Source organism: Balaenoptera borealis (genome assembly GCF_965194805.1).
Source record: "Balaenoptera borealis genome assembly, chromosome: 2".
Lineage (NCBI taxonomy): Eukaryota > Metazoa > Chordata > Mammalia > Artiodactyla > Balaenopteridae > Balaenoptera > Balaenoptera borealis.
In genome coordinates this window covers 49,179,767-49,202,542 of record NC_138867.1, presented here as the reverse complement: position 1 = coordinate 49,202,542, position 22,776 = coordinate 49,179,767, and the positions used below count along the sequence as shown (strand labels likewise).

General features: G+C 40.1%; 1 protein-coding gene and 1 long non-coding RNA gene across 2 annotated transcripts in view; one reads left to right on the top strand and one right to left on the bottom strand.

Moving 5' to 3' along the window:
* Positions 1 to 18,948, bottom strand: part of LOC309624413 — a 52,512-nt gene extending 33,564 nt beyond the window's left edge. Inside the window, exons 1-3 of the long non-coding RNA XR_014241884.1 lie at positions 18,471 to 18,948; positions 17,091 to 17,218; positions 9,115 to 16,977 (exon numbers count right to left, since the gene is read on the bottom strand). This is a non-coding gene — a long non-coding RNA (uncharacterized lncRNA). The remainder of the gene's footprint in view (positions 1 to 9,114; positions 16,978 to 17,090; positions 17,219 to 18,470) is intronic.
* DEPDC1B (DEP domain containing 1B) overlaps positions 1 to 22,776 on the top strand; it is a 278,101-nt gene that overhangs the window by 183,714 nt on the left and 71,611 nt on the right. The gene's annotated exons all lie outside the window — the stretch shown is intronic.

Sequence of the window (22,776 nt, the reverse complement as noted above, 5' to 3'; positions counted from 1 at the left end):
TGGCTAAACATTATTTCTGGGTGTGTTTGTGAGGGTGTTTCCAGATAAGATGAGCATTGGAATTGGTAGACTGAGTAAAGCAGACTGCTTTCCACAGTGAGGGTGGCCACTACCCAGTCTGTTGAGGCCTGAGTAGAACAAAAAGGTGGAGGAAGAGAGAATTGACTCTGCTTGACTGCTTGAGCTGAAACATCAGTCTTCTGTCCTTTGCTGGGACTTACACCACTGGCTCTCCAGTTCTCAGAACTATACCACTGGCTTCCTGGGCCTCTGGCTTACAGACAGCAGATTGTGGGGCTTTTCAGCCTTCATAATTGCATGAACCAATTCCTTATAATATCTCCTATTATAACCAGGATCTGCTATTGATCCTGTTTCTGTGGAGAACCTTGACTAATACCGTAAGCATTTATTGAGTCTCCAACAAGGTGAGGCTCTGCCTTCTTGTTTCAGCTCTCATACTGTAAATAACCTTTTCTTGATATATTTAATGCTCCATTTTTTTTTTGCATTTTTGTGCTTTTTGATGATGATTTTACTGTGTAAAATGACCCACAAATATAGTGCTGAATTGCTGTCTAGTGTTCTGAAATACAAGGAGGCTGTAATATGCCTTGCAGAAGAAATATGTGTGTTAGATGAGCTTTATTCAGGCCTGAGTTATAGTGCTATTGGCTGTGTTTTCAGTGCTAATGAACCAACAATATATATATTAAATAAGATGTCTTTAAACAGAAACACATAAGATAAGATCATGTATTGATTGGTTGATGAAGATGTTATGACCAGAGGGTCACAAGAACCTCACCTATTTTCCCCCTAGGAATAATTGTTCACTATTCACTAATTCAGGGTTTCCAGTGACTTTACAGAACATAACTACTATGAATAACAAGAATCAACAGTATAAAACATTTGTTTAAGCTGAAAAGATGACCAGTGAATATGCATGTTTAAACATTTTGTAGAATTACAGTCAACCCCCAAAAATGTAACTACTGTTATTTAATTTTGGAAGACACTATTTTCTCTTTTGTTTAGATTGGTTTATTTTCATAGACATTTACTGGGGAATGTATTAAATAAGTGAGGCACAGTTGAGTTAGACCCAGTTTGTGCTGCAAGGGAACTCCCAATCTACCATGGAAGGCAATGGGAATTGTGCAATCAACAGTATTGACATTTATTTGTATTCATGTAGCAGACATCACGTAGAGTCAGATATTGGGTTTCTTGATGTTCTGAACATGCCTAGATACAGAAAATAACCATGGACTGTCCACAGAGCAGATATCTCTGCAACATGCCAGTGAAGGGCGACCTTATCTTAGAGCTCCATGGATTTACAGAGGCTTGGTATGTGATAAGGACCTAAGCATGTTTAGATGAAGAGCTAGAGCCAGAAACCAAGTCCCACAGCTCAAGTTGAGTCCTTTCCCACTAAACCATGTTTGTTCTATGTGCTTAAGTGAATTATTGGGTTTAGGCTTACAAGTGAACTCATGTTCCAGAAATTCCACTTAGGTCTGATGTTTAGAAGTGAGTCTGAGGCTGTTCAAAGATGAGCTCCTAGAGGCCTATTTTACTGTATTTGAGCATTTTTTAAAAATTTATTTATTTTTGGCTGTGTCGGGTCTTAGTTGTGGCATGCGGGATCTTTTGTTGAGGCGTGCAGGCTCTCTAGTTGCGACGCACAGGCTTAGTTGCCCCGTGGTATGTGGGATCTTAGTTCCCCGACCAGGGATCGAACCCGCTTCCCCTGCACTGGAAGGCAGATTCTTTTTTTTTTTTTAATAAATTTATTTATTTATTTTTGGCTGTGTTGGGTCTTCGTTTCTGTGTGAGGGCTTTCTCTAGTTGCGGCGAGCGGGGGCCACTCTTCATCGCAGTGTGCGGGCCTCTCACTATCGCGGCCTCTGTTGTTGCAGAGCACAGGCTCCAGACGCGCAGGCTCAGTAGTTGTGGCTCACGGTCCCAGTTGCTCTACGGCATGTGGGATCTTCCCAGACCAGGGCTCGAACCCGTGTCCCCTGCATTGGCAGGCAGATTCTCAACCACTGCGCCACCAGGGAAGCCCATGGAAGGCAGATTCTTAACCACTGGACCACCAGGGAAGTCCCTGCTATATTTGAGCATTTTTATAGAAAGAGTTTCATAGATTTCAGCTGATTCTCAAAGGAGTTCATGATACTGAAAAAGTATACGAACTTCTATGCATATTCAGAAGTTTACTTTGTACCATAGATGGTAAACTGAATAAGGGTTAATAGTGCCTTTGGCATTGTATTTTGCACTCCTATCAATTTAGTAGAGGATTTTTATGTTAAGAAGATGCTAATTGTTGACTAGGGTGTGGCGAAATAAACCTACCTGTGGCAGTGTAAATTAGTACAAAATTTCTAAAAAGACATATGGCACCTTTTGAACCAGGTACCAAATTTAACCTTCTATTTAACAATTCTATTCTAAGGAAGTAATTAGAAACTCAGGAAAAAATACTATCTATGATGCATTATTCTTCAGAATATACAAACTAAGAATCAAAATAAATGTTTAAAAGTTGTTGATTATATTATGATGACTTAATATAATGAAAACTGTCTATGGCAAGATACTATGTGAAAAAAATCACAGCATATATGGTGTGATCATGAGTTGTATATACATGACCAGAAGAACATATATTAACAGAGGTTATCTCTTGGTAATAGGTGTTTCTTTTCCTTATTTTTTGTATTTTTCAAGTTCTCTAAATGACTATATATTTTTATAATCAGAAAAAATGTTAATGTTTTGTCACACTTGAACTTTGATTTACCTAAGGGAAATCCTGTCTGTTTCTCTTAGTGTCTACATTTCAAAATGTCTCATCACCGGTTTTGGCTGAAAGTCCAAATGGAAACTCAGTTATTTCACATTTGTTCAATTTACAGGCCCCTTTTCTTCCCATGGTGACATTTCAGCTTAAACCTTTGTACTCAGCCCCCTTTCCAATTCTTGCCTCTCTCCTCTTCTTTTTTTTGTTCTTTCACTGATCTTTAAAATAAAATTTAAATTCTGGCTGCTTTTCTTTGGCAGCCTTAGCCTTTTTCTCCTCTTCTCTATTTGTACTGTTTGTACTGTTCAGTTTCAGATATTCACCTGACCCTTGTTTCTTTACCCCGCTTTTTCCTTTTGGAAGTTAGAAGCATCCATGGAACAGTCTCTTCCAAACCTCAGAGCCTTGGTAGTACTTTTGTGTTAATTTTTGTATTTTTATCACTTTTGGGGTTTCACAAGTATTTTCCCACTATATCAGAAGCAGGTGTCCACAGGTGTGCATGTGTTCTCACATGTGTGCATGTGTGTGCTTGTGTGCGTACATATGTACGAGAACATGTGCATGTATGTGAAGTTCAGGTCAGACCTGTGTCCAGACTGTATGCATAGGATGGGAATTTCCTAATCCACTCTGATACCAGCAGGCTCACATCCATACTTGGACGTGAAGATTTGGTGAAGATGATGCAAACTGGGTTGGCTCTGTGGGTTGTGCAGCTGCTGCCAGGCTGCTTTGGAGCCAGAAAGGGTGACTTTCAACCGCTCCAAAAGCCTTTCAACTAGCAAAGAGATACATTTATTAGAAAAGATGATAGAACTCGATTTAGAAAAGTGTGAATACAGGGTTGAATTAAAATGACACCTACCTCAAGGAAGGAGCCCAGGACCAAACCAGGAGACTCTCTGAGTCAAAAATCAAGGCTAGAATTTATAGGATGAAGATTTGTATGTGCAAATTGGAATTCAAAGTAGATATTTGTAATTGAAGTCCTGTGCTTATTTTATTTCCATAAATCTAATGTCTGGCTTTGAAGTTGGCTCCATTGTAGGTCCAACAGCAGTGGGCCTTGGAAATTTGCCTGATAAATCAAACCTATGATGAAAAGAATCAGGAAAATGCGACACTGGCTGGCAGTGTGCAAACCCCATGGTGGTATTATGGAGCACTCAGTGTCCCCTAGCAGAGAAAAATGTACCTTAACATGCTTCCTGGGGTTGACAGCTCTTCATCCTTCAATCTAAAGACAGAGTTGGGTAGAGAAAGGATAGGGAGACAAATGCTTTACTTTAATGTTTTTTTCTTAAAACCTAAAGTCAGCTGGGTGAAAATTGGACTGTATGAAATTTACTTGGTTGGAAACAAGCAGGCAAATTACACGAGATTCCTAAATGTGCCAAAGCATCAGGGAGAGAGCCCTGTTATGCATGGAGGTTGAGGAACAATGCTAATGCCATAGGTGACCCTTGCCACTACTGGCCTTTGGCAATCATGTGAAAAAGTTGATCTTTATTCCTGCTGCCTCAATCTCACCTTTCTATGCCATCTTACTGCACTTCCTTCCTCTTCCTCCTTCTAGTTATAAACACCCCCTTCACAAGAAATGTTAGCTTTCAGGGATGACCAGTCAAGCACATCTTTGCACACATGCAAGATTTATATTAATTCCATTTAGACATTTGAATTTGACATTGCAAATGTTGTGGAACAAAATGTATGTTTCCTACTAGCAGACAGATGAGCATTTTATGCTGTTGATTGGGGAGGGCAGGTTTAGGCGAGCTCTCCTCTTGGCAGTCTGTGTTTCATAACCTGTCTGGTAGTAAGAAAACAGTTAAATAAGAACTCTTGTGGTACTGGGAGTCTGGCTTCTTGTTTAAAAGTGCTCCCCCTTTTTTGCTTACCATGATGAATGTTAATTTTAAGTAAAAGTCACTACATCAAGTCTAATGTCAAATAAATTTGAAAAAGAAGATGCAGCCCTTTGGAAAATATGGTGGAAACAATTTCGTTCCAGGTTTGGAGCTTATTGAAGCTGATCAACCGTCTAATAGATTCAGACTGTATTTAGAGCATTTTGCTTTGGCGTCCCCATTTAAGTGTGGAAGAGGCTGTTTTGTAACCTCATCTTTTTTTGCAGAGAGAATGAAACTGCCTGAGGGACAATACAGAGCCTTGATGAGGGCTGGGATAAAGTCTCAAGGCTGCTGGGCTGTGCCACGTACCGCAAACAGCAGATACCACAGAACTGCTTTTAAAAAAAATCCTGCCCTTCATATGTCATGCTAAAAATACAGACCTAAAAAGACCTGAAAAACTTGAAAGAACTAGAGAAGCAGGCTGTAGTTATATCAAATCAACATGCAAGGTCATGGAAGTAAAACAACAAACAAACAAGAGTGCACTGTATAAAGTAAGACATATTAGAGCTTTCTCAAGTTCCAAAGTAGCTTTTGTAATGTATTAAGAACAGAAATATGAAAGGAATCATAAAACTGGATAGTCCCTAGAAGACTGAAAAAGGCTATAGAAAATGATTCAATAACTTTGGTGGTGGGTCAGATAGAATGCCCTTATTCCCCTAGACTTCTCATTTCTTTCCTCCCTCTTGAAATTCACCTTAGGAAAACCTTACATGGGTTTCTACCTGGTCAACTCAAACTTGGTCCTCTGCTTGAACTCTAGTTATCTGCACATGTTATAGATGTCCCCTTAAGTTGCTCATTGTGTGGCTTGTCACTTTGACTAGGCTCAAAGCTCTAAGGTCAAGAAACATGTCTTTTGTATCTTTGGAATTTCCTGTATAGCTTGGGTACAATAATTGTGTCTGCAGATGGTGTACAACAAGTGTCCCCTAACTCACTGGATACTTCCAAATTAAAAAAAGGTAACATAAAGCTATTCAACTTTGCTTCTATTATTAATATTTATGTGCCATATTCTGAAATATGTGTGGAAGACCAGATAAGAAAAAGGCTAGAGGAACAAGTTGTTGATACAATAGTGAGAATGCAAAAGACCTTTAAAAATGTCTTGACATAAATAATAAAGATGGTAAGAGTAATAATGATATAACAACTTTACATTTCTATAGCACTTGATTCTTCTGAAAGCACTTTCAGGTAATAAAGAAGAGTGGGATAAAGGTGGGAATAGAAATACATGTGAGGAATAACAAAGAAATGCGGAGATAAAAAAGCAAAAGAACAAAAGAAAGGCAAAGAAAATATAGTCAAGAATAAAATGGAAGGAGAATTTACTAACAAACTGGAACAGTTGTTGGCTAAGTTACACACTGGACAGAGTGTCAAATATTTACAACGTTGGTGTTCTTTGAACAGGTAGAATGTGCTGTCTATAGATCATGCCATGTTTTCACTTGTTTTCTACCAGGTAGTAGATGAGGGAGTGTCCTGGATTCTCTAACTCTCTTCATTTTTCTTCACTAGGGTTTATATTGATAATAGTCTGGCCATCTGTACTCAACATTCTAGCTACATCATTAAAAAGACATGGACGTGTGAACGATACTCAACTTTAGTAGCCTATTTCAGCGATTTCACAAAAGCTTAGGTAGGCTTGCTGTGGAGGGCACCATCGATTTTTGATCCTGTTGTAAGGTTCTGAAAACTTCCCAAACTTAGGAGGCAGGTCTCACATTACTGTCAATAATGCTGAATGTAGTAACTTATTAGAAAGAAGTTCTAAGAAGAAGAAGACATCCCAACCATATTCTAGAACTGACCAGTTCTAGAACTGAAAAAGTGCAGACCAAAAAGTTCTGCCTGGGGCTTCCCTGGTGGCGCAGTGGTTGAGAGTCTGCCTGCCAATGCAAGGGACGCGGGTTCGAGCCCTGGTCTGGGAAGATCCCACATGCCGAGGAACGACTAGGCCCGTGAGCCACAACTGCTGAGCCTGCGCGTCTGGAGCCTGTGCTCCGCAATAACAGAGGCCGCGATAGTGAGAGGCCCGCGCACCGCGATGAAGAGTGGCCCCCACTTGCCACAACTAGAGAAAGCCCTCGCACAGAAACGAAGACCCAACACAGCCATAAATAAATTAAAAAAAAAAAAAAAAAAAAAGTTCTGCCTGTCACATGTGTCAGAGGCCACAAAGGTCCTAAAATGACCTTTATTACTGCTTTGGCGTGATGAGCTACATATTTGAAAAGATAATTCAATAAGGTGAACTCCTTGCACCTCCTTGCATTCTGAAGTTGGCAAGCTTCTCTACTTTGGGGTCTGTTTTGTTCACAAATTATATTAACTTTAGTTGAAGGGCAGGTGACCCAAACCAAAGTGTCAAGATTAGTAAATTTTTGAAAGAAAGTTAGAAAAAGATATGCGTGATAATCAAAGATAAAACTCATCAAATCCTTAGAAAATTTTCTCATATCCAAATGAGAAAAGAGATTAAATCTTTCTTCCTTTGAGAATGCTGACATGGAGACAGACTTTTAATTTAATTGCCTTCTATGCTGCTGAAAGCACGGATCAACTATTTTCAAGATTTAGAGATCAACACCCATGTTTTGGCAATAATTCTACTTTTCACACTTCAGGTTTTGAAACAGAGTAGAGAACTCTTTCCTTTGGCGAGTTGAAGACCTGCTAGGGTTCTGGTCCTCGCTCTGGCCTAATTATTTAATCTCTTTTGGTCTCAATTCCCTCAACTGTTAAAAGGGAATAATTATATCAGTCCTGCTTTATAATAATAATAATTTCCATTTCTAAATGCCTGCCATGTGTCAGGTACTCTGCTGTGCCTTTGCCATATGTTATCTTTAAATTTCTCATCAACTCTGCAAGGAAGGAATAATTATCACTCATGTTTTACAGTTGAGAAAGACGAGGCTCAGATCCCTTCAGGAACCTGCCTAAGGTCACACAGCTAAGAAGTGGCAAAGCCAGGATAGAAACCTTCATATGTATGAACAAAAGCCCCTTCTCAGTCCTCCGTGAGATTTTGAAGTTCATTTATAATGACATTTGTGGATGTGTTTTGAGAATAGAAAAGTTCTTTGTAGATGCATGTTCTTACTACCATTATTATCCTGATGAATATAAATTAATGTGTATTTATTGAGTTCCTTGCAGGAGCTTAGTACTGAATCAGATACCATTTTGGATACTCTGTGGAATTAGGTATATTCCCCAGTGTAGTATTATGTAAGGTGTATTATAACTAAATGTTAAATAGTTCCAAGTGATATCGCTTCCACCCTTGGAATCAGGTATTAGTTTCTTTTGGATCTTTTTTGGAGAAAAAAGAAAAGAAGCAAATATGCTAATCTAAATTGAATGAATATTTCAGGAAACAAAAACCAGTTGCATTAGTCCAAACTTCAGAGTCAGCAAATAAAGCCCCCAGGAACCCTGGGAGTTGATAGGAAAACCTCAAAGGAGATGATGAGAGAAATATACCAGAGGGATTAGCAAATTTCTGCTGAAAAATTCATGTGTTCACAAATGTTCTGAACCAACATAGCTTCCCCTGTCTGGTTCTTTGTTTATTTTTTGAGTCTTTAATGACCAAGAGGGCTGTTGAAACTTACTTGAAGAGTGTATCCTTGATTTGGGGGTATCAGACTTCCTGTGTGAAAGATGGCTGGGAATCCACTCAACTCTCCTAAAATAAGCACTAAGTTTTGGAAAGAATTTTCTCTTGTGGGAAACATCCTATTCCCAAAGAAGGCCATCAGCATGAGATAGCTTTTTTTTCCAGGGAGGAAACTGAGGGGAGCTGGTTGGTCCAGCAGCCAGGAATCAACCTTCAGGACAGGTTAACATTCGGGGCAGACTCCTGTGTCCTTTCCTCTTGATCTTTTGGAAGAACTGCTGAAAGTCAAAATGAAAGTTCACAAAATTCTGCAGAAGAATCACCTGAGTCCAGAAATGAGCTGTTTCTTATTGTTTCCTCTGTTTCTTTGTTTCAAGAACAGATAAAAAGACCCACCTTGGGAAGTCGTTGTGAGGATTAAATAACATAATTCAAGGTGCATCTCCTGGCGCAAAACAATCATTGCTATTGAATCCTAGGCCATTTCCCGAAATATGCTCATCCAGTTGTTCTTTATGGCTCAAGGGGAACTATTGATTCTGTTAGGCCACAGAATGTCTAAAGAGTTAAGAAAAATGCTTTCAAACTGAGAAAAGCTGGAGGAGGCTGTCTTTCTAGGCCTCACCAAGGATCTGTGTTGGGTGGAATACAGGCCATGATTTGGGTTTGGTAAGAGCTTCATGATGGGACCATATAGAGAAGGAGCTATGCCACTGGACAGCTGGCTGAGTGCTTGCCTTTGATCACCTTGGCGGAATGAATGCGGGGCCACGCACTGACCCTTGCGTTTTTCTGCACGTGAGATGGGAGAGGGTAGTCCTTGTCCAGTTCTCCTGTCAGACATTTTGATCACATTTGGGTCTCTGCTGGGCTGAGGCAGAAGCCCGTCTGGGAGGATAGGACCACTATATGGCCAGGCTCGATTCTGTTCGACACAGAGTCTGGATTTGGCTGAATCCGAGCAGACGAAATTGAACAAACTAAGGTAATCATACAAGAGATATTTGTTTAAAAAAAAAAACACCTGGCTACTACAAGAGCTGTCATCAGCCCCGTTTTGCTGTTTGGATTTGGTCATATTCTTGAGTAGAGGAACAAGAGGGCAGCCTAACATCATCTGTGTAGTCTCCAGCCACAGCCAGTCAGAACTCTGCCCAGACCTAGCAGCTACGAGGCCGGCCAGGCATCTGGTCCAGGCCCTCTGGGCATAAGTTCCTGGGCCTGGGGTAAGAGTGCTTTTGTCACATATGCCTTTCACCATGATCCTGGCACTTTGGGAGGCAGAATCAGTTTTTCAGCTCTGGGGACTCAACTTAGCTGTGCTTTACTTGTGGCCAGTGTCCCCTAGTAGGATGAGCTCTGCTCAGGGGGGCAAGGGACTGCCATTTGTCAGTTGATTGCAGCAAGTCACTTTATGTCTGGGGGCCTCGGTTTCCTTGGAGTGAGGCCATCTCTAACCTGGATCTCAGCACAAACAATCTGTGAATCTGTGGTCTGCCTCTGCCTGGGGCACAGAAGTGTGTGTGTATTTTTCTTCCCTCCCTCCCAGCCCCTGGTTCTGGGGATGTTCCTTTCAACTGTTCTTGACCCCTCTTCCATTATCCAAATTTCTCTGTGCAAAAGAACATTAAGTTTGAATGGATCATTGTTTCTTATAAGATAAACAGCTGCTGATAAAGTCAGGGGTTGACCTATTTCTGAAGCAGACAACCGAGGAGAAGTTTATGGCTTTCTCTTCTTCAGAATTAACCAGGTTTTCTTCTTGGAACATGTTTTATGGGACTTGACTAATCACCCTGGCAATATGTGGCTGAAGTTTTCTTGGCTATAGATCAAAGTCTCCGATACACCCGCACAGACAATGAGAAAGCAACAATAGGCAGGAGAAAGCCTTTGCAATGAATTTTGGAGTCAGACTCTAATAGAATGAATGTTTGGAGTCAGACTCTAGTAAAGCAGAAATAGGATAGGGATAATTAATTCCTGGAAGAATTGCAAATGACCAGTACATAGGAACAAATGTCTAACTTTCTCTAATAATGAAAGACGCGCAAATAAAAATAAAAATGCTATCATTTCCCTTTGTCATTTTGGCAGAAATGTAAATGGTTGGTTAAACCTGGTGCGCCCGTGATGTGAGGAGATGTACACACTCATGCAGCTACCCGATGCAACCTTTTGGAGGGTAGTTGGGAGATATGCACCGAAATGTAAACTGTATCATCTCTTTGCCCAACAATTCTCAGTTTAGGACCTACCCTAAGGGGATAACTACTTGAATGTAAAAATAAGTTTTTTTAGTTTTTTAAATATGCAAAAGCATATTCATAGGGAAAACTAGAAATAATTTTGATGTTCATTAGTTGGGATCTGGCTTAGTCAATTATGGTAAGCACCTTCCGGGAAGTTCTGTGCAGTCAATAAAAATGATGATAAAGAGCTTTACGTACGGTGTAGACAATTATTTAATGACACAAAGCAGATTCTAAAATAAAATGATCACATTTGTATACAATTATATGAATAGAAATATGGGAGGTTTTTCACTTAAATCTTAACTGGTAGGATTTGAGGCTACTTTTACTTTCTTTCTTGTTTAACTTCCAATTCTGCCACTTACCATCTCCGTGTCCTTAGGGAAGCTTATTTAACCTCTCTTGGTAAAAATGGGAATAATAATACGTATCAGCCTTTTAGAGGTTACTGAGGGAATCAGGCAGTGAAACACATGTCAAGAACCTGGGATGGTATAAGAAAATACTTTGATTTTTTTTTTTTCACATGGTTTCTATTTTACTTTAATTGTATGAGTACAAACAGCTGTGTTCCTATGCCCATGATTCAGAGAGAAAGCTAAGAGGGCTTTGAATAGCTTCCATTGATTTAAAGGCAGGAAGAGCCCTACTTCCAAATATGTGGAACAGTTTTTTCCTAAGGCTGCCGTCTGTCAGAAAAAGGCCATATTGAGTCTTTTTTTCTGAAGGCAGGAGAGGAGAGTGAGTGACTGAGGCTGTTGGGTAACCTAAAATAATATTTCATTCTTGTTATCCTGATGCAATTTAAGACCAAGGATTTTGGATGGTTCTACAATTTCCCTCTTGGTTTGGAAGAACAAAGCTTTTGTTATTTACGTTCTTAAACAACAGAGCTTTGTCCTATACTCAGGAGCATGCAAACTAAATAGAAGATTTCCTGAAGGGCCATCCTATTTACTGTCAGGAGTGATTCCAAGTGGTAAGTAGACACAGTTAGCTCCAACCATCTGTGGAGGACCCACATCATTGCAGAGGAAATTAGCCAAGACTCACAGAAGCACAGCAGCCAGTCAGGTTGGGGATTTACTTCTCCTATATTGTGCTAAAGTTGGTGGACTCAACCATTTAAAAATGCCCTGTTTACTTGGGCCCTGCTTTGTCTTACAAAACAAATAAGCTTGTATTGCTTTCTTTGGGGCAGAAAAATGAAAATGTCAATATTTTGAGTGTTTTTACTTTGGGAACTTCTGGTTCGTAGACGATTGTTTCAAACATTGCCATGTTGTCTTTTCAGAGCTGTTGATACTGTGGAATGGTGAGGGCAGGTAATTGAGGCTCAAGAGTTTTCGTCAAAGGCTAATAGATCACTAGAAGCACACAAATTAGGCTATCTCTGTCCCATATCCCTCTTCTCATTTCTCTTTCCTTGCACTAAACTAGCTCCTGGCTTGCTATCACGCCGCCAGGCCCATGTGCAATTTTCACTTAACCAAGGTTAGGTCTGAATAGAGTATATGAGGTTGGGATCAATTCCAACTCTTAATAATTACAGCTAGTAAGTATTGAGCACTTCGTAACATGCCAGGTTTTATGTTAAGTGGTTTGCATGCACTGTCTCAGTGCTTCTCAAGAGTAATCCGTGATGACTGGTTTAACAAGCCTAGGGGCGGGGGGGGGGTGTGTACCAATAAAAAAATGCAGATTTCTCGGCTCCATTCTAGACCTGTGAGATGAGCATCCTGTGGTGGGATCAAAGATCTACCATGTTAACAAGCACCTTCAGCAATCCCGATGCGCAAGTTCAAGTGCCTCTGCGTTATTTTTCAAAGCACATGGGACTCAAGTGCCATCTGCTTTCCTTCCACTGCTCTGATTTCTGTGCTTAAATTCTCATGGCAAAAAAAAAAATGTAAAAAAAAATCCTGTGGACTGGGAGACATTGTGAGACTTATGCCTCTTAGTAGCTGGTGATCACGAATGTGTCCCCATAGCTAAAGTGCTTTTGAGACGCCAAGTATTTATCTCTATTGTGGGAGGACTAAAAATTGAGAAATCTCTTCTTGACTGATGGTAGCCCGTGCTCTGTAAATAGAGAGGGAAGCCTCAGGGACCACAGAGACATGACTGTATGAGTGGTTGTACGGGTTGTGCAATGCCCAACTGGCCTTGCCCGAAGGAGTGAAAACCCAGCATTCTCCTTGGCTCCGGGCTGTGTGTCGCGGTGGCCCACTCCTGAGAGGAGAAGGTAACTGATATGCTGGTGTGGGTCCCAGGGCCCAGAAAGCCCCGCCTGCCTTCTGCACGCCTTTGTTGTCATGCTCCAAGGGGCCTGAAGCGTTCAGTGTCGTAAATTCCTTGGTTCTCAAGTTTGTTTCTAGAAAGCCTCTATTAAAATGAAGTGCCACGTGGAAGATGACAGGGACATTTAATCATAGTGGCACAGACTGGTTTAATCTGGTTGCTCTGGGGATGGCACCCAAGAGGATTCATTTGGTGGGAGGGGAGGACAGGCTCCTTTGTGGACCACTTTGGTGGAGGAAGCTGGGGAGATTAGGAAAATATATATATATAAGGAAAAAAATATATATATATATTTTTTTTGAGGCGCAAGGCAGAGGTGAAGTGGCAGAGGGCCTAAAGACACATTGGACCTGTGTCACAATTCTGTTGGTTACCTTCCAACACACTGTTTTCTTAATTCTTCAGCCCCTCCCATCCTCCTCGTCTTTGGTGAGTGTCCAGTGCCCAGTGACTCTGCCCTCAGTAACAGGCCTGGACCGCAGCAATACTGCAGGTGGCAAGGACTCAGTGGCATAAGTGGGCCCCGGAGAGAAACTTCATGTCCAACTCTGGAGCTGATGCAGCCTAGGGGAGTGGGGGAGGTAATCACCCACCTCTGAATCTGAGACCTCCCCCTTCCTTTTGCATTCCTCTGCCAGGAGCAGGATAATTAGAATAAAGAGACTTAGTTTAGCTCATTCAACTCCCTGCTGGACTCCATACAAACCTTTCACATATGCAATCATTTCTAGCAACCTGGGTAGGCTTCCTTGCGTTTCTTTATCAACTTGTTGAGAGAGACCAGAGATGATTCTCTAACTCTAGTGAAGAGTTTGTCTATGGGACTATCAAGCCTTAACATTTGATTTCATTTTGGATCTTGTTGAAAGTACCCTAGATTTCATTTTGAAATCTTTTTTTTTTTTTTTTTGCTAAATTGAAAATGTTCCCCAATTTTCCCACTGATTATTTATCCTGCTAATTCATGTGGTAAATGGTGCTGATTCATTAATTTATCCAGCAGGGAATAAGCACCTTCCATGGAGAGGAGGCGTGTAGGAAGGGGTTTGCTGGGAAGGAGGGGCTTTTCCTTGGTCTTAGTTGTAGGTGCTGGGGAGTGGCATGCACATGGAGAGGGACATCCTCAGAAGCATAGCGGTGAGAGAGCATGGGCTCCCTGAGGCCCTGTAAGCCATGAGACGTGACTGGTGGGGGTTTGTGTGGGCGTGGAAGGAGATAAGGGGCAAGACCCCTCGTGAGTGAATGAATGAATGCAGGAATGACTGAGGGTAGAAGTCTATTGTCCTTCCCTAGGATAGCTGCTCCCTCACCAAGCAGACTCTGTTTTTTCTCTGCACCTTCTCAGTGAGTAAGTTGAAGTTTCAGTTAATAATCTCCTACACTGAGAAATCCCCTATCACAGGAGGAAAGGAGATAATTAGCTTCAGTGTTCTCTCATATTTAAGCTGAGAAGTCAGCATGAATTCTAGACATGGTTCATGTCTTTGGATAATCAGCACTGCTGCTCATGATAGGTAACTCTCTCTCTTTTTTTTTTTTTTCTCCCTTCAAATCTTTTTTTGGTTAGGGTACCATGACTGAAATGAATGGCTTCCATTACTTTTTTGCCTTCACGCAGGAATCTTTAAACTAGCCTGAACTTCGTACCAACTATCATATGAATCATGTCTACTACAATTACCCCTTTCTGTGTCATTTCCTAGGTTAGTGTCCTTGTGTGACACAATAAATACAGGGCAGGGTTGAAAATGTCAAGTGATAACCAGGCAGAAAGCTGACAGTTAACAGACCCACCTCCTTGAGCTTTTATCTCAGAGGCCTTAAGACAAAAATCTTGCTTGTATAAATATTACCTGAAATGAAATATGTAATGTTAATGGATATATTTCACCATATCTGGCTGTTTAGTAATTCACCTCCATTTTGGATATTGTGTACCTTTATTGCAATGAGCTTAATAATCATTATAAAACAAATGATAGTTTTCTCTTAATGAATGTTCACCATGTAATAGGCTCAGTTCTAAGCAGGTGTTGCCCATTTAATCTTCACACCAGCCCCAGGAGGTAGTTACTGTGGGTGGCACCATTTTTCATATGGGGAAACTGAGGCACGGAGCTCTTAAGTAACTTGCCCCAAGTCCACAGTTAAGAGTCAGCTGGGACTTGAACCCAGGCAGTCTGGCTCAGAATTTATGCTCTCAACCTCCATGCTATAATGCTTACACATTGCTTGAAACAAGAGGCGGTTTTAGCATCAAATATGAAGAATGCAACCCTTCAAATTTTTCTCTTCCAAATGTAAGTAATTGCCTGTTTTGTATCCGTATTGTTGTATGGCTTTTGACAAACACTGACAAACAGCAAGGCCAAAGAAATATTGATCCTTTCGCTCACGTCTCGTTACCTAGAAGAAGAGTTTTGACTATATATGAGTGCAAAAGGTTGTTGATTTAGGTTAATTTTATGTATAATATGGTTTAGAATCTTGTCACGTGCATTTTTAGTACATTTCCAAACATTCATGTTCTTGGGGAGACAATTGAAAAACAGCCACAAAAATTCCCCCCGTGTGCCAAGAACAAGTTTGATTGTGAGGTCTATGTGCCCAGATGATGTGTTTTGTTATCTGAACCAAGAACATAAGCTTACTCCCGGCAATGACCACCATATATAAATGCCTTTTTATATAAGTGAAAAAAAATTTTTTTTTTTCCTTTGTTAAAGTGAGCAGGCCTTCTTGCTGACGTTTTTCTAAGTAACTGCTTCTCTTTCAGTTTACACTATAGACAGTGGCTCCAAGAGCTGGCATTTGAACTGTCAGCAGTCCTCCCCCACACCACCCAGCAACCTGGTCCAAGGTCTAGGGTTTCTTTAGGCGGAGTCCAGTGCTGTGAAAACAATGGGGCTATTTATCCACGTCACCTGGAGTGCAGTTAGCATTCCGCCAATCTCAGCTGATCTGACACACTGACATGGTGGGTCTGGACGTTTCTTATGAGTTTTCTCAAGAGCAGCTCCTTTGGCCACATAAACTGCAGGGCCAGACAGATTAGCTTATGGGCCTAGAAATCCTTCTTGGCCCAGATATAGGGACACTTTTCAGTCAACCAGAGCTGCTCTGATATTTGAGATTTGCTGACAGTTCTTGGTTCAGAAAAAGGTTTGCATTCCTGAGCTACTTTTCTTTGATTGGGATCATCTTAATTCTTATCTGTGAGGTGGAGATCCAGGAAATGAGTAAGAATGGAATTCAGCTGTTTGGGTGACCCTTGTATACCACGAGCCTCTCAGTGCTGGATGCAACAGCCAACAGATATTAATTGATGGTGATGATGGAGGTAGTCTTTCTGCCCAGAACCTGCTAGCACAAGCCTTGACTGATTGGCAGTGATACCTAGCTGACTTTAACACACTGCACTAACAACTTTAGGCAAAAGAAGATTAGAGTATCGGTGTGTATTTTTAAATTTCCTCCTTCATTGCATTGTTTTTTAATAAGGTATTGAAATCAAATGTAAATGGTATAATCAGCTTAAGTCGGATTGTACTGAGACATCACTTCCCTCATCCCAATGTGGGGTTTTCCCTGCTATGTGACAGCTCCAGGCACTAAATATCTACCACCCCCCAAATTGCCAAGTAGCAGTAACATGTCTCAGGCTATCACGACTGTTATGATTATAGGAAGGGAAGCCCATGCTGGTCTTTTAGAAAGCTCTCATCATGAATGTGTTTTCGGGTGAGCATTACTTACTAACAGATGAACAGCTTGAAGTTGAGTCAAACAAAACCTTTAGTGTTTGTAAGGGTCAGGGCACCAGGGGTCAGTCTGAAACTGAGTTTTATATTGACACAGACAATCTCCAGAAGCCGAGAAAGCTTCTAACTCAAGGACTTGCTGGATGGTTGTTGGCCATTGTCTTGAGTGGTGAGATGGTTATCTTCAAAGTTGTCAAAGATGAGGTTTTCCTGTAGGAAACTTCTGGACAATTATCATGTGAAGTGACTTAAATGCCTTAGTTTAGAGTATCCTTGGACTTGTCTGTTGACAAATGGAGATTTGAACATGGGTGTTTGAAGGGATTTTAATGTAATATTTTTCAGGGAATGAGAAACAGGGAGTGTTGTGTGTTGAGGTTTCAATGACTACATTACCTTAAGAGCTTGCTTTCCCTTTCAGACTAGATCATCCGTGTTACCATTGAGTAAAAGGAATCACAATTTTAACAACACGGCTTCCCTCAGAAGTTTCAGTTCTCACATAGTCACCATAGGCAGCAGCACTGGTAAATAAACAATTAATTTTATATTAATTGTCAAGTAAACAATTTAATTAAATAAAAAATATTTTAAAAGAGTGAAATATTCCTCCCTGGCTAGTCACAAGTTGGACAGCTCAAAGAACAAATCTTGGGGGAATTGAGAATGGATTACTTTTTCTGTTCCCTGTGTACTGCTCTGTTTTTCTTCTTGGGGTCAAATCTCAAGTTGAATTCAGTCAACTATCTACAGCAAACAAAAAGGGCATAAATGTCTTTTCTGTTACTGTTCCTTATATTTCATCACTAAACAAAGCAAGTTTCCCTTCCTGGCTTCTTCCTTTGGGAGCATATAAAACTGACATGAGTTTAATACTGTGGAGGTTCTATTGTCACTTTGAAAGTATAATGATTGATTTCATTATTTAAAAGTTTATTACAGTGATTTTTTTTGTTGCTAATGTCACACTTGCTACAAAATTTGTTGAAGAAACACACCATTTGCTGAGGATATGGAAGGATTTGTCATTAGGTAAAGTATGTTGAGTATCTGAGGGTGTGGTGTTGGGCTACCTGTATGTCAGTTCCATTACTTTCTTTTTTGATTTTCTCTTTCCGTCATCTCTTTTGACTTAAAATGTTTCCCACAGATCCAGTAATAACTACACATTTGGCAGTATGGTATAACAAGCTGTTGGCATAACTAACACTTCAAAATGTAATGGGAAATAAGGAAACTAGTGCCAAGAAAACAGAAACCTGGGCCACGGGGGCTCTGCCAACTTGTGCTGATGTCATTCTCTGCCCCAACGATCCCACCAAGGTGCATTCTAGTACCTTCTCATATGGCCTAAGTGCCAAGGGTCAGAACAATACCGCGTCTTCCTGCGTACTGTCTGAGCACCATTATTCCTTTTAAGACACTAAAAGCACTTAATTGTACCCATGAAACCCCTTTCCTCTCCCCCCTGCCTGAGCTGCCTTTATTCTTGTTTCTGTGGGTGGGTGAAAAGGCTGCCCGTCTGAAAAGGCAGCTCTAAAACGGTTCTGGCAAATGATCTCTCTTCCTCCGCAAATGGTCATTTTGGTTTTAGGTTTATTTCAGGTACATTAAGCCGCCCTCTACTCATACTTAACAGCAAATGATCCTACAATAGATGAGAGTAGAAAAAGGTAACGTAAAATCAAAGCATACCTAGTTGCCCAAGTGACTTAATGTATATCATTTTGACTCAGCATTACTCCTACTAAAAATAAAAAGAAAGATGAAAATTACCTTCGGGTTTTTGCTGCTATAGTTGCCCTCCGGGTTCCAGCGGTGGGTGGAATCTTTAAGGCCGGCACTGTTAGGAGTGCCAAACCATAAAAGATCTTGCTCCAGGGTGAGCTTGCATTTCCCAGGTCCTCTGTCCTGCTTCCCTCAGACAGTGAACTGGTGATTTTTCTCTGGCCCTGCAAAGAAAGTGATTCCAGATCAGCTGAGTGTTATGTGGAATATCTCATCTTTGTTGTTCTAGTGCAGCCCTTTCAGCCTTCCAGAGCCAGTTAGACTTGTTGTGAGGAGCTAAATGATTGGCTGGATCTGGGGCTCAGTTTCATAAATTATAGCCCAGCGTACGAGAAGCCCGAGTCCTATAGTTGCTGTGGTCCAGAGGCCTGCCAGTTCCTGCTTTAACGCATATGTAGTCGTAATTGAGTTCTAACACGGCCTTGGATGTTTCTGTCCTAAATAGCTGACATTGCATCTTCAAGACTGTGTGAGTAATCCTGACTTCTTTTTTTTTAAACTCCGTAAATTAATTACGTGCCCCGAGAGGGAGTGATTGCAATTAGAAAATACTGAAGTAGCAGATGATTCATTTGCAAGGTGCTGTTTTCTATGTATCAAGTTCAATGCAGTTAATCTTAAAGCTTCTAAGACCTGGCAGGGTCATTCCAGCTTTTTGCTATGAATCACAGGCAAGCTGCCTTTTGAAGGAGGCTCTTCAATGCCTTTGCTAGCCCTGTTTGTTTTATGGGGTCAGGAAAAGTGATAAAGGTCCAACAGGTTAAACAGATTGCTGGTGTCAAAGCAACGGCTGAGAGCCCTCGAGTCAGGCAAGTTTCAAGATTTCCCACCCCTGCCGTCCACAGCTGGGAAGGAGCAGCTCATGACAGGCAGTCCTTTTGGGACACAGGTACACAGCGGTTAGAGCACAGAAAGAGGAGAAATGTGAAATGACAACAGAGCTTTTCTTTGCAGTCATCTGAAGCTGTACTGAGACATAGTCTGTGGGTAACTAGAACATTTTTACATGTATAAAAATGCTCCTCAGTGGTCCTGTTCATGTGGTAGGGAGCTGAATGAGAAATCCCTAGGTTGTTTTTTAAAAAGCCTTTTAAGAAGCACATTAAACACACACAGACAACAGTGGTAACAGAAGAAAGCATGTGGATTGGGATGTGTGGTGGGAACGGATCAAATCCCAAGGAAGCCGTTGTTAGGTTTGTGTAATTGCTGGGGGTGTCTTCTGATGTTAACCAGGTTGAAGATAAAGCCGGAGCAGACTGAAACGAGCAACTAGAAAACATCAGCATTTTTTTTACCGTCCATAGCATACACTGCAGGATAGAGTTAATACGAGTGTAGACTGGTGAGTGTAAGCAGTTCACTTTTTACTTTGAAAACATGATTGATTTTATCCTAACCTATCATAAAAAAATCGGGCTTTTGTCTATGAAGTTAATGTGTAAAAATAAATAATTTTTGTTCCTCCCAAATCATTTTTATACCTTTTCTCAATAGGGCACAAAGTTAGGCAATTTCTTATAATTTGGGGCTGTTTTCCAGTTTGCTTTTTGTCTAATTTTTCCTCTTTAGACTTAGAGATACAAAGGTATATATTTGTGCTATGTATAAGCCTCAAGCATAAATCATTTGAACAGTTTTTAAAATCACAGGTTTCTGTGACAAATATAAACTTCTAATAGCTAGAGTAGTTACTTGCCAATTCCTATAAAAATATTATTTTTATACCCAAGAGTGGTTTATTTTTGGTTGCACCTATTTAAATGACATGATTTAGTCAGTAGGAAAGAAATAGTAGTTGTGTTTTTTGCAAAATTTTATATTTTGGTCACACTGAAGTGCAAAGTTTTGTTGTTAAAATATTTTTGCCCTCTAAAATATGACCCCTTTTAGGTCACAGCAATGGATGAGGTTTATAAAAGAAGAGAAAAATAATTAACATAGAATCCTTTTCTGTATCAGCCAAGTGTATGCAAAATAGTTTTAAAAAGTGTAATTCTAATACATTCTTTCAGAAATACATTTACTTTGTGAAGAAACAGTATAAGCTTCTTTGTCGTGATAGGATAGTGAGTTCATTCATTGGGTTTCTGTGGCTGTAGACGCTAATAATAATAGTTGACATTCACTGTTCTACATTCCTAACTGACTGTAACAGTGGAAGAAAGTAGTGCATCTGTTGAGGGACTATAATCTCGCCCCTCCAGGTGGTTCGGGACCCATCTACAGTGAGAAATGGTAAGCGTGGAAACTGCTTTCTCTGAACTGGTTTCTGACATCTAAGCCGGCTCCTTTTCTTGCCATAGGGTCAGTGTAGCTTTCTTGGTATAGCAATCACATTCCCTTCCAGCTTTTTGTGCCTTCATTCTTTATAGCATTAACTTGCTTGAGCTCTTATTGAGATGAATCAAATAAAAAATGACTTATGCTTAATTATCAAACGTTAATCAGCTGCTCATGCAATTCAGAAGGTGTTCAGAACGTGGCTCAGGGAGATTCTGGTGGGAGTATTGACATCTTGCCTTGGTGCTTCCTCCAGGACCTTCATCTTTCAGTTCTCCCTGAGATGCCGGGGTCACATCTCTTTTTCATGAAAGGGCAGGATATTAAGAAAAGAAAGAGTAGAGGTGTGTCAGGTGTCCAGTGGACAGGTATCCATGAGCAAGGCGTTGTGAAAAAAGGAAACATTTTCCAAATAGCAGTAGTTGATCTGTTTTCCCTCCCCTCCTCTTTATTTTCTATAGCCATTTTTGTCTGACTGTGGAAGTTCTTTTGCAGATAAGGTTCTGTAAAACTATGCATATCTGCCATAGACAGATGGATTTGACAAAAGATATATTCAAAAAGGAATGTATTACATCATGAACTTGCAAAGCATTCATGAATACAAATTGGCTTTTGGCAACTATTAACACTACCTACTAAAGCAATGACATCAACCCAAATTGAAAGAAAATATTATTTATTGATTGAATTACATTTTCCAGTGTTTCATTTGGTAAATTTTGCTTTTGGAAAGACTTACTCTTCTCTAAGACATTTTTTCCACTGTTATATATAGGACTAATCTTATTGCTTACTCTTGCCAAAGAATTTAATTGTTCTTAGTTGGCGTTTTCAAAAGACTCGCTGTCCCACCTGGAGCATGTTTTAAAGAAGGTGGAGCAAAACAAATGAAACAATCCCCCTCATCGCTACCACAAAGAGTTAAACGCTTTAGAATTGTATGATTCCCTCTGTTTGTGGAGCTTGACACTACCCATTGGAAGAGGAGGAGCTTTCATTTAATTAAAAAAAAATCATTTTTTCCACTTTAATTATATAGTGTATGCAGGTGATACAAATTTTCATTATATTAGTCACTAGCCAGAATTGTATCCTTCCAATTTCCAATTTCAAGAAGTAGAAAGACTTAGTGAATTAATCTTGGAGTCAGTGAGATCATGCTCAGGTCATTAAATTTTTCTAAGCCTCAGTCTCTATGTCTATAAAATGAAAATAATGATATATGTCCTGGTATTTTACTGTATTGGTGAATATCAGCAGTATGATGAGAAAGTGCTGATTAAAGAACGTTTTAATTCTTTGTGCATTGTGATCTACTGTACAACTATACATTATTATCATTGCAGAAGATCATAGCATTAGTTAGCTTCCTTTACTTCTAAAAGCGTGTTCCCGGTATTGGATAAGTACTTTTTAAAGCAAAGAACGTCTTCACTGTTTGATCTTGAAAAATTACAAAGGTTTTCAGAGCCTCAGTCCTCATCTGTCTGTTGCTTGAGTATTAAAAATACCAGTATGGTTACCGTGACAATAAAAAAGTGATATTGTATGTGAAAATATATTTAGTAAACTTCTAAGTGCCATGTAAATCTTACTTATGAAAACTGTTATCAGAATATTAATAAAAGGTATAATTGTCAATTTTTAAAATGGAAAATATCACATTTCTTTTTTAAAAAATCATATGATTCCATTTATATAAAGTATACAGAATAGGCAAATTCACAGAGACAGAAAATAGATTAATTGTTGCCAGGAACTGGGGGGAGAATGCATGGGGAGTGACTGCTAAAAGACATACATTTCTTACTGATTAGTTTGATTAGCTTTCTAAGCTATGTCTGCTTCCCTCAAACAGGGTGGATTTTCTTGTTGGTTAAGCTGGTGCCATGACTTTCCTTTCACTTAGATATAGCACAAAGCCAATAGTCAGATAAGCATTCCCTCACAGTCTATATTTAGAACTGTTAATGACAAAGTTTTAGAGGGCGTAGTTTCCTCAGAGGAA